Genomic DNA, 12,593 nt, shown 5'->3' with positions numbered 1-12,593 from the left:
ATTTATTTGACAAAAGAAAGAAGCAGGGGTCAATTTCTTAAGTACTCAAACTTAGTCCCCTTGGACTAACTCAGTCTGTGTGATTGATAGGAGAAATGACCAATTCGGCTGTGTTTTTATCAGAACTATAAACACCAGGGCTGAAGTATGGATAGAGCTTCTCAGTGGCTGCGTTTCAAAGTCATAAAAGACACACCCTCGTCCACTTACCCTTTCCTTATGCCCTTGGGGGAATCCCATATTTGTTGTCGGTTCAAATGATTAGCCAAGCAAGGGAAGTTTGCAACGAAAGCCCCTTAATTTTATAGCTATCATACAGTAGGCATATATTAATCATTATATACTTAATATAAGTAGACATGCAATCGTAATTGACTGTAGTGCATATAATGCACCCATAAGCTACCGGTGGCTGAAAACACAATCAACACAGGATGAACAAGTGACAAGATTCCGGGCAAGGGCGGTCCATTCCTCCCTCCCTCGCCCCTTGCTCTGCAAGTATATACTCGTCAGACGTATTGATACGTCATCAGAAGTGTCCACTTAATTTGAGGGCGGAGGGGATAGGGTGTGTCTGTTAAGTGTTTGGAATGCAGCCAATGAAGGCTTAGCCTGTGAAAGAGTAAATATGAGACCTGGCCTTCACATCATAAAAGGAGTTTCAAGTTTCAAGTTTTATTGTCAAGTGCACAAGTACAGTGAAATGCCTTTCTCGCAAGCTCTTTCCCAGTAATGCAGTAATCAATATCAGTAGTACTATCAAATAAAGTAAAGTAGAACAAAAACACACAATAAATATAAATAAGACCATGAGAATATATGTAAGCTACACAGTGCCTTCAGAAACTATTCATACCCCTTGACTTATCCCAGATTTTGTTGTTACAGCCTGAATTTAAAATGGATTAAATATGATTTTTTTTCAAACGACAAAGTAAAAACATGTTTTTAGAAATTTTAGCAATTGTATTGAAAATTAAATAAGAAATATCCAATTTACATAATGTAAGAATAATGTTTAAATAAATACACAATGCAGAGGACGAGAGGTCAATAGATTACTAATGTTCAATGGAAATAGTGTTTTTTCTGTAATAGGAAAGTATTGATCAATGGGTCAGAGACATAGGAGGAATTTCAGTCCGGGACTCACAGCTACATGGCAAGTTCTCATTGGTCCAAATTGTTTATACATTGAACCTGAAATAGGATACTTGTTATTTGGCCATTGGCACAGTTTTATTGCAAGGATTATTGCAAGGTCAACCACAGGTTAGGGCTGGGTTATAAAACTACATTCTGTCCCATTGTTCTGTGGAGAGAATCACTGAGGACAGGGGAGCATGAACATCTACCATCTATGTCACGTGTGCTCCGTCTCCGGCCTCTAGGTCATCAGGCTGCTCATTATCCTGCACACCTGTCATCATCGTCACATACATTTTCATTTTAATAGTCAGAATAAAGACGTTGCGTCCGGGAGCTGTTACAGGCTCTCATGCCTCAGCCAGATCGCCAGGCTCCCCTGCCGGATCGTTGGGCTTTCATGTCTCCGCCGGATCGCCTGGCTTCCCTACCTCAGCCAGATCGCCAGGCTCCCCTGCCGGATCGTTGGGCTTTCATGTCTCCGCCGGATCGCCTGGCTTCCCTACCTCAGCCGGCTCGTCGGGCTTTCATGTCTTTGCCGGGTGGTCAGGCTCCCCTGCTTCCACCAGCTCGTCAGGCTCTCATGCCTCAACTGGACTGCTCCTGATCCCCGGGATCACCCCTTGGGTTGGCACCCTGTGGCTGGAGCCGAACACACCGGGGAGGGGGTACTGTCACGTATGCTCTCTCTCCGGCGCTCTAGGTCGTCAGCCAGATTGACATGTTCCCGCGTCTCAGCAGAGGTGACGCTCCTGATCCTGGGATCATCATCTTGGTCGGTGTCCTGCGGCCGGAGACGTCGGGGAGGGGTTACTGTCATGTCTGCTCCCTCTCCGGCCTCTAGGTCATCAGGCTGCTCATTATCCCGCACACCTGTCACCATTGTCACGTGCTCCAGCGCTTCATGACACTCCGGCGCCGACAGAGATGTCCGCCTCGCTTTGCGTTCATAGGAAACTATGCAGTTTTTTGTTTCTTTTACGTGTTATTTCTTACATTAGTACCCCAGGTCATCTTAGGTTTCATTACATACAGTCGAGAAGAACTACTGAATATAAGATCAGCGTCAACTCACCATCAGTACGACCAAGAATATGATTTTCGCGAAGCGGATCCTGTGTTCTGCCTTTCAACCAGGACAACGGAATGGATCCCAGCCGGCGACCCAAAAAAACGACTCCGTAAAAGAGGGAAACGAGGCGGTCTTCTGGTCAGACTCCGGAGACGGGCACATCGTGCACCACTCCCTAGCATTCTTCTCGCCAATGTCCAGTCTCTTGACAACAAGGTTGACGAAATCTGAGCAAGGGTAGCATTCCAGAGGGACATCAGAGACTGTAATGTTCTTTGCTTCACGGAAACATGGCTCACTGGAGAGACGCTATCGGAGGCAGTGCAGCCAGCGGGTTTCTCCACGCATCGCGCCGACAGAAACAAACATCTTTCTGGTAAGAAGAGGGGCGGGGGCGTATGCCTTATGGCTAAAGAGACGTGGTGTGATCACAGAAACATACAGGAACTCAAATCCTTCTGTTCACCTGATTTAGAATACCTCACAATCAAATGTCGACCGCATTATCTACCAAGAGAATTCTCTTCGATTATAACCACAGCCGTATATATTCCCCCCCAAGCAGACACATCGATGGCTCTGAACAAACTTTATTTGACTCTTTGCAAACTGGAATCCATACATCCTGAGGCTGCATTCATTGTAGCTGGGGATTTTAACCAGGGCTGGAAAAACCTTGGATCATTGTTATTCTAACTTCCGCGACGCATATAACACCCTCCCCCGCCCTCCTTTCGGAAAAGCTGACCACGACTCCATTTTGCTGATCCCTGCCTACAGACAGAAACTAAAACAAGAAGCTCCCACGAATACGCTGATTCGGTGTGCGAGTTCATTAGAAAGTGCATTGAAGATGTCGTTCCCATAGCAACGATTAAAACATTCCCTAACCAGAAACCGTGGATTGATGGCAGCATTCGTGTGAAACTGAAAGCGCGAACCACTGCTTTTAATCAGGGCAAGGTGACTGGTAACATGACCGAATACAAACAGTGCAGCTATTCCCTCCGCAAGGCTATCAAACAAACTAAGCGTCAGTATAGAGACAAAGTAGAATCTCAATTCAACGGCTCAGACACAAGAGGTATGTGGCAGGGTCTACAGTCAATCACGGACTACAAGAAGAAGACTTGCCCAGTCACGGACCAGGATGTCTTGCTCCCAGGCAGACTAAATAACTTTTTTGCCCGCTTTGAGGACAATACAGTGCCACTGACACGGCCTGCAACAAAAACATGCGGACTCTCCTTCACTGCAGCCGAGGTGAGTAAAACATTTAAACGTGTTAACCCTCGCAAGGCTGCAGGCCCAGATGGCATCCCCAGCCGCGCCCTCAGAGCATGCGCAGACCAGCTGGCCGGTGTGTTTACGGACATATTCAATCAATCCCTATACCAGTCTGCTGTTCCCACATGCTTCAAGAGGGCCACCATTGTTCCTCTTCCCAAGAAGGCTAAGGTAACTGAGCTAAACGACTACCGCCCCCGTAGCACTCACTTCTGTCATCATGAAGTGCTTTGAGAGACTAGTCAAGGACCATATCACCTCCACCCTACCTGACACCCTAGACCCACTCCAATTTGCTTACCGCCCAAATAGGTCAACAGACGATGCAATCTCAACCACACTGCACACTGCCCTAACCCACCTGGACAAGAGGAATACCTATGTGAGAATGCTGTTCATCGACTACAGCTCGGCATTCAACACCATAGTACCCTCCAAGCTCGTCATCAAGCTCGAGACCCTGGGTCTCGACCCCGCCCTGTGCAACTGGGTATTGGACTTCCTGACGGGCCGCCCCCAGGTGGTGAGGGTAGGCAACAACATCTCCAACCCGCTGATCCTCAACACTGGGGCCCCACAAGGGTGCGTTCTGAGCCCTCTCCTGTACTCCCTGTTCACCCACGACTGCGTGGCCACGCACGCCTCCAACTCAATCATCAAGTTTGCGGACGACACAACAATGGTAGGCTTGATTACCAACAACGACGAGACGGCCTACAGGGAGGAGGTGAGGGCAGGAAAATAACCTCACACTCAACATCAACAAAACTAAGGAGATGATTGTGGACTTCAGGAAACAGCAGAGGGAACACCCCCCTATCCACATCGATGGAACAGTAGTGGAGAGGGTAGTAAGTTTTAAGTTCCTCGGCATACACATCACAGACAAACTGAATTGGTCCACTCACACAGACAGCATAGTGAAGAAGGCGCAGCAGCGCCTCTTCAACCTCAGGAGGCTGAAGAAATTCGGCTTGTCACCAAAAGCACTCACAAACTTCTACAGATGCACAATCGAGAGCATCCTGGCGGGCTGTATCACCGCCTGGTACGGCAACTGCTCCGCCCACAACCGTAAGGCTCTCCAGAGGGTAGTGAGGTCTGCACAACGCATCACCGGGGGCAAACTACCTGCCCTCCAGGACACCTACACCACCCGATGTTACAGGAAGGCCATAAAGATCATCAAGGACAACAACCACCCGAGCCACTGCCTGCTCACCCCGCTATCATCCAGAAGGCGAGGTCAGTACAGGTGCATCAAAGCTGGGACCGAGAGACTGAAAAACAGCTTCTATCTCAAGGCCATCAGACTGTTAAACAGCCACCACTAACATTGAGTGGCTGCTGCCAACACACTGACTCAACTCCAGCCACTTTAATAATGGGAATTGATGGGAAATTATGTAAAATATATCACTAGCCACTTTAAACAACGCTACCTAATATAATGTTTACATACCCTACATTATTCATCTCATATGTATATGTATATACTGTACTCTATATCATCTACTGCATCCTTATGTAATACATGTATCACTAGCCACTTTAACTATGCCACTTTGTTTACATACTCATCTCATATGTATATACTGTACTCGATACCATCTACTGTATCTTGCCTATGCTGCTCTGTACCATCACTCATTCATATATCTTTATGTACATATTCTTTATCCCCTTACACTGCGTATAAGACAGTAGTTTTGGAATTGTTAGTTAGATTACTTGTTGGTTATTACTGCATTGTCGGAACTAGAAGCACAAGCATTTCGCTACACTCGCATTAACATCTGCTAACCATGTGTATGTGACAAATAACATTTGATTCGATTTGATTTGACCTGGACTGCATCACCTCCTTGATTACCTTCCCTATAGATGTCACTCTCTTTGGTTCCTTCCTTCTGTTTCATATCCTTGCGTTGTTCCAGGTTCTTGATTTGTATTATGTTCTGTTTATTTACTAAAACATTCACTCCCTCTACTTGCTTCCCGACTCTCAGTGCACATCGTTCGTTACATAGTCACAATCTACCTCCCCACATGATTTGTTTTCTTTGAATTAAAACTATTTTTCTCCCCCTGATCTGCTTTGGGGTCTGTGTCATTGAAGAGTAACATCAACTGCTAACATTTGGTGCCATGACCTGGAAGAATAGGTCTGAACAACAACAAAAACTCAACTGTGTGTTGATCCAGAAGAAAGAGAGAAGGCTGAGCACAACCCACTTTGGGGAGTCAACTCTTAATCTCCTGATTGACAGCATACTTGCTGGGTGAGTCTAGACCAATATCATTTTAAAAATCTCCAGATCCAGATGTGCAAAGCTGATTCCAGACATACCAAAGACGACTCAAAGCTGTAATCACCACCAAAGGTGCTTCTACAAAGTATTGACTCCGGGGTGTGAATACTTATGTAAATGACATGTTTCTGTATTTCCTTTTCAATACATTTGCAAAAGTGTCTAAAAACACGTTTTCACTTTGTCATTATAGGGTATCGTGTGTAAATGGGTGAGAAAGAAAAAATACATATTATCCATTTTGAATTCAGGCTGTAACGTAACAAAATATGGAGTTGGTCAAGGGGTATGAATACTTTCTGAAGGCACGGTATTTACAGGATTAGTAACAGGGTCAGTGCCAATAGCATATTTACAATGTCCAGGGATACCTGAGTGGTAGGGGTAAGGTGACTAGGCATCAGGATATACGATAAACAGAGTAACAGCAGCATATATGATGATTGTATGTGAGTGTGTGAATGCGTGAGTGTGTGTAGAGTCAGTATGAATGTGTGTGCGTATTTTGTGTGTGTGTCAGTGCGAGTAAGTGTGCATAGTCAGTGCCATTTTGTTAGCTAATTATCAGTTTTATGGCTTGGGGATAGAAACTGTTCAGGAGCTTGTTGGTGCCAGACTTGTTGCTCCTGTACCGCTTACCGTGAGGAAGCAGAGAGAACAGTCTATGGCTTGGGTGGGTGGAGTCTTTAACAATTTTCCGGGCCTTCCTTTCACACCGCCTGAAATAGGATGGCAGGGAGCTCGGCCCCAGTGATGTACTGGGCTGTCCGCAACACCCTCTAGCACCATGTGATTTAGGACTTTATAATAAAATAGGACTTTATCGCCCCTAGTGGCGTGAGGAGACGTGTTGATGGAAGTTGGGCATTACGTGTCTTAACGACACGACAAATGGTTTCCTGCTTGATTATAGCCTTGTACAATTTGTTAATGGCCAGATTGTTGTTTTTCTTCTCCTGAGATAGAATATAAACAGTAATCATGATAACAGCTGAAAACTCTCTCGGGAGAAAGAAGGGTCAGCATTTGGCCATCATGTATTCCAAGATAGGTGAACAATGGATAGAGACTTACGCTGTGCTAGTTAGCACACCATTTGCTGTTGATGAAGAGGCATAACCCTCCCTTTCTCGATTTACCTGAATCCAATGTCCTGTCCGCCCTGTTTTCCCTTGGCCCTAATCTTGCCAGGACCCCACTCTCCTGCCTCTTATTTGCAGGCTTTTCCTCTTGGGTAGCCTGGAAATTGGAGACCATACTCTTCTCATAATCCACAAACACCCTCACCTTCACCACCGTCACCCTTTTCTTGATGAAGCCCCAGAAGTGTTGGCCTCACACGTATCCCCATCCAGCCGACTAGTCATTTTCAGCCGGGTACCTTTTTAATTTTGTTTATCTAGGCTACATTTTCAATTCGGTAGTCAGAAAGAATTCCTCTCCCGCTAGAATGAATGACATGCATCTTCTAGCAATCTATTGATAGGACAGGCGCCTGTCAGTCACAAAGTGAGCAATGACAGGGAAACACTGCTGGGTTGACAGTCTGCTGTCTGTCCCGCCTCTCGGTAACTGGGTATTTGTGTTGTGTGCTACGGTTGTTGAGGAGTATTTTTCTGTACTTTAATAATATAGGTCTAGTCCACTATTTTTCTGTCCAAGGAACTGCACCCTCAGGACCGCTACTTTCCATGGCTATGCAATATTTTTCTTGGCTAGCCTAATGTAGCCATGTCATATCTCTTTTGGAAAGTTTGTCTTAAATGCACAGCATACTATTTTACAATATTCTCAAAATGACATACTTCAGAAACAAAAAATGTATGCAATTAATACAATGCTATTAATACAATAGAGTAATGACTTACATTGCTAAATTAATCATATTACACAGCTCATAGAGAGAAAGCATGCCAACCAATAGGCCCTGTGTAAACCCAATGCATTTAAGAACGACACCATGTCTGGGCCAGTAAAATTTTGTTCGGACCAGTAGATTTTTGTCCAAGTTGCCCAACCGGACCAGTGAGAAAAAAAGTTTACGTTGGACCCTGGAGGTTTTCATATACTGTACTATTTACTGTGTTTTAATTTACGAAGAGCAAGCTTGATTATGTTATAAAAGGTGTCGAACTAACTGAATAAAGTCAAATCTCATATCTTTGACATTCTTAAATCATACAACGTAATTAAATGTCCATAGATTCACATCGGGATAATTAAACTAATGAGCTTGTTTGTATTTTTGATATGAAGTCCATTAGGACTGCCTCTCAGTGACATTAAAATGTGTGACTTGTCAGTAGCCTCCCGAAACGCATCAGTAAGGGAGCTGTTAATTTGTTTCCCTAATTTACATACTGTTAGGCTTTTTAGCCATTATCTGTAGAGAAATTATGAAAACATTCAATTAAGATGGTGAATCATCCTCACTGCAGGGACAATAGGTAGGCTCGTGGAGTGATAGCCTCACTCTGGCCCAAAATATGATAAAATAAAACAGGTTGAATTGTTATATAAGATAATGATACTTACATGGTATTTTCAAAGATATTGATCTAGGTCTAGAGATTTAATCAAAGTGTTAACAATGGAGCAGTCAACTGCTCCATTGCTGCTGTTGTGGTCCTTCTGTAGCTCAGTTGGTAGAGCATGGCGCTTGTAACGCCAGGGTAGTGGGTTCGATTCCCGGGACCACCCATACGTAGAATGTATGCACACATGACTGTAAGTCGCTTTGGATAAAAGCGTCTGCTAAATGGCATATATATATGTCATGGGGTGAATGCACCAATTTGTAAGTCGCTCTGGATAAGAGCGTCTGCTAAATGACTTAAATGTAAATGTAAATGCTTTCTGTGTAGCAAAGCCCATGATTAACACCAGCTTCTTTGAAGGCCCAGTGCAGTGAAAATGAAGTTTTTCCTATGTTTTACATCAAACTGTACAACAGCTGTTGAAACTAACACTGTAAAAGTTTGAACATATTTGATAAGTGTTATTTCCTAATAGTTGCTGGTTGAAAATACAATCTAGCATTACAATGTACCAGAGGCCAAAATAAATAATCACACCACCCAATCCCGGGGGAGCCTGGCTGGCTACTTTTTCTTGTGCTTGTGGAAAGCACTGGCATCACTCAATCTCACAGTCCAGCATCACACACTCATGGATCAGTAAAAAAAAAACAAATCCGGTTGATTTTGGCCACTCCTAACCTCCATACACTTTCCCCTTCATCTGCACCTCATAGTAGTATCTCCCTGAGGAGAACTTAAGCCCTCCTTTCCCAGGACAGACAGTTAGCATTTAATTATCTTTGAGTTGTCAGGGAATTCCTTCTGTGTGTTTCCATTTCTCACTTGTTTTCTGTCCTCAGACAGGATGAGATAATCATTTGCTGTGTCAGGGTTCAGAGCCACATCCACTGACCACTGCTGAATCCACTTCAGCTCAGGATCATCACACAACTTCTCAACTTCTCTATATCTTTATGAAGAGTCTCCTCCAGCAGAGAAAGACCCTGCCTCACTCTCCTCTCATTCAGACTTCCGTGAATCCTGATCTCAGACCAGTCCTCGTGCGTGGAAGGGTACAGAGGGATGGGGAAATCGGGAGGACGTGGAGGAGGTACTCAGTGTCTGTGAGCTGCTGTAGCTCAGTGTGCCTCCTCAATTTGTCAGTGATTTCCATCTCCAGCTCTTTGATGAGCCCTTTCAGACTGCCTCTAATGCTTTCTGCTTCTCCTCAACCATTTCAATGAATTCACTCTGGATTCTCTCAATGGGCCACAGCAGAGCAGTGAAGACCTGCACACTGTCTGCTAGCTTTCTCTCTGCGTCTTTCTTGCTGCTCTTTTCTGAGTGTTGGATCTCCTACACTTTCTGCAGTCACACCTGGATCATCTGCTGCGCTTGTGCCTTCCTATCCCGGCACTGTTCCTATAGTAGAGGGACATGGTGGTGAGTCCTGTGGTCCGTCACAGTGCAGAACTGACACACACACATCTGGTTCGTCTCACAGAACAGCTCCACAAATATGTTGTGCTTCTTACACATCCGGTCTCCCAGTTTCTCCACAGGGTGTATCAGATATGTGTCTTTTCAGGACAGGGGCTATCTCATGAGGCTGCAGGTGAGTCTCAAAGTAAGAGGTGAGACATTGCAGGCAAGACTTTAGGGCCTTGAGCTTCCTCACTGTGCAGACTTCACAGACCACTTCTCCGGGCTCGGTAGGGGACTGATCTCTATCTCTCATCTTCTTAAAATGATCTAAAAGATCTCTGAATGCTGTAATGAGTTTTAGCTCTGGTATTCTGTATAATGCCTGCTTACACAGTGGACATTGACACAGGTCAGTGGTATCCCAGTATCTGCTGATACAGACCATGCAAAAGTTGTGTCCACATGCAGTGGAGACTGGCTCATTGAACACATCCAGACAAAGGAACTGATCTACAGACAGAAGACTACTGGGGGGCTCCATTTCTGAAACACAATAAAATAGAATCCATGAAATGACTTCAGGAATGAGTCAGCTTTAATAAGAGTCATGTCATGAGTCAGTATAATCAGAGAGAAAGAGGTGAAGCGAGAGGGTCCACTCCCATCAAAATCTGTCCACATGGGAATACAGCGATAAGCAGACCGCGTGCCCTTTGGGAAAATGACTCCCATTGTTATTATTATATCTCGTCATTTATATACAGTATCTCTGGTATAATTCACTTTGAAAACCAAATGTATCATGATTTCTAGAGCCATTTAAATGATTCCTCACAAAACCCAGACAAAAAAGAAAATGTAATCTACGAAATGTAATCTATTGAATAGTCCTTCGGAGGTAGGATTGTTGACATTGATATTTAACATTTGTATCTGATAGCATTACTGATAAATAATTGAGCAAAGTTAGCATTGACCTTACCCAGGCCTCCTTTAACACTCCATAGTGTTTCATTTGTAGGTGCTACAAAGCAAACATTGGTGTCACATGAAGCTTTACTGCTTGCTCTGGTAATATGAGTAGTATTTTGATTTCTCCCCAAAGAATTGACATTCATTTATGAATATTGAAAAATGGAAACATGAATATTCAAAATATAAATATTTTAATTTAGGTAGTTTTTCAATAGATTGTTGAACATAATATATACATCAAAGTTCCACTGGGATCTCTGCTACTTTTAGAGTTACGATCCAATTTCCAAGCATTACCAACAGTGAATGTGTAATTGGATCCAAAATCGTCGCCCTCTGCTGGTGATTTGTAAGATGTGCAATGATACAAGTAAAAGGAGAGCTGTGATTGGTTACATTGGTTACATTGCCTTCTATGTCAATTTCTCTGCATAAAATAGGCCATAACCTTAAAACTAGCAGAGATTCCACTCTGGAACTTTGATATGCCCGTAGATTATATTATGTTCAGCAGTATATTGGAAGATTTGCCAAATAAAATATTCCATATCCCCCATCACTCTCCTCACCTGAGAGTAGTTACTCTGTCTCGGTGTGGTCTTGACACTCTGTAGATGTGTTGTTATCTTTACAAAGAGCGAGTTTGTTCTGCATGCAGTTCCAACTGCACTGAACAAAAATATATACAAAATATGCAACAGTTTCACAGATTTTACTGAGTTACATTTCAGATAAGGAAATCACTCAACTGAAATAAATTAATAAGGCCCTAATCTATGGATTTCACATGACTGGGAATACAGATATGCATCGGTTGGTCACAGATACCTTTAAAAAAAAGTAGGGGGCGAGGATCAGAAAACCAGCAGTATCTGGTGTGACCACCATTTCCCTCATGCAGCGCAAGACAATTTCTTTGCATAGAGTTGATCAGGCTGATGATTTTGACCTGTAGAATGTTGTCCCACTCCTCTTCAATGGCTGTGCAAAGTTGCTGGATATTGGCGGCAACTGGAACACACTGTCGTACAAATCGATCCAGAGCATCCAAACAGGCTCAATGGGTGAGATGATCGAGGACTACAGGAAAAGGAGGGACGAGCACGCCTCCATTCTCATCGATGGGGCTGTAATGGAGCAGGTTGAGAGCTTCAAGTTCCTTGGTGTCCACATCACCAATGAACTAGAATGGTCCAAACACACCAAGACAGTTGTGAAGATGGCACGACAAAGCCTATTCCCCCTCAGGAAACTAAAAAGATTTGGCATGGGTCCTCAGATCCTCAAAAAGTTATACAGCTGCCTGGTACGGCAACTGCTCGGCCTCTGACCGCAAGGCACTACAGAGGATAGTGCGTTTGGCCCAGTAAATCCCTGGGGCCAAGCTTCCTGCCATCCAGGACCTCTATACCAGGCAGTGTCAGAGGAAGGCCCTAAAAAGGCCAAAGACTCCAGCCACCCTAGTCATAGACTGTTCTCTCTGCTACCGCACCGCAAGTGGTACCGGAGTGCCAAGTCTAGGTCCAAAAGGCTTATTAACAGCTTCTACCATCAAGCCATAAGACTCCTGAACAGCTAATCAAATGGCTACCCATTTTTATGCTGTTGCTACTCTCTGTTTGTTATCACTTTACCTCTACCTACATGTAAATATTACCTCAATTACCGGTACCCCCTGTATATAGCCTTGTTACTGTTATTTTATTGTTGCTCTTTAATTATTATTATTTTTTTAACATTAACATCCAATTGACTGGTGGACATTCCTGCAGTCAGCTTACCAGGTAAATTGACTATTTCAGCTCATGAAACATGGGACCAACCCTTTTATGTTACATTTATATTTTTGTCCAG

The 12,593-nt window shown here is 44.0% G+C and overlaps 1 protein-coding gene across 1 annotated transcript in view; it reads right to left on the bottom strand.

Moving 5' to 3' along the window:
• LOC118361222 (RING finger protein 223-like) overlaps positions 1–438 on the bottom strand; it is a 35,086-nt gene extending 34,648 nt beyond the window's left edge. Inside the window, exon 1 of the mRNA XM_052482904.1 lies at positions 211–438. The gene's annotated coding sequence lies outside the window, so the exon portion shown is untranslated. The remainder of the gene's footprint in view (positions 1–210) is intronic.
• Between the last annotated feature and the right edge of the window lie 12,155 nt (positions 439–12,593).

The sequence above is a fragment of the Oncorhynchus keta genome, chromosome 28 (assembly GCF_023373465.1).
Source record: "Oncorhynchus keta strain PuntledgeMale-10-30-2019 chromosome 28, Oket_V2, whole genome shotgun sequence".
In the NCBI taxonomy this organism is placed as follows: Eukaryota; Metazoa; Chordata; class Actinopteri; order Salmoniformes; family Salmonidae; genus Oncorhynchus; species Oncorhynchus keta.
This window is presented reverse-complemented; position numbering and strand designations above follow the sequence as displayed.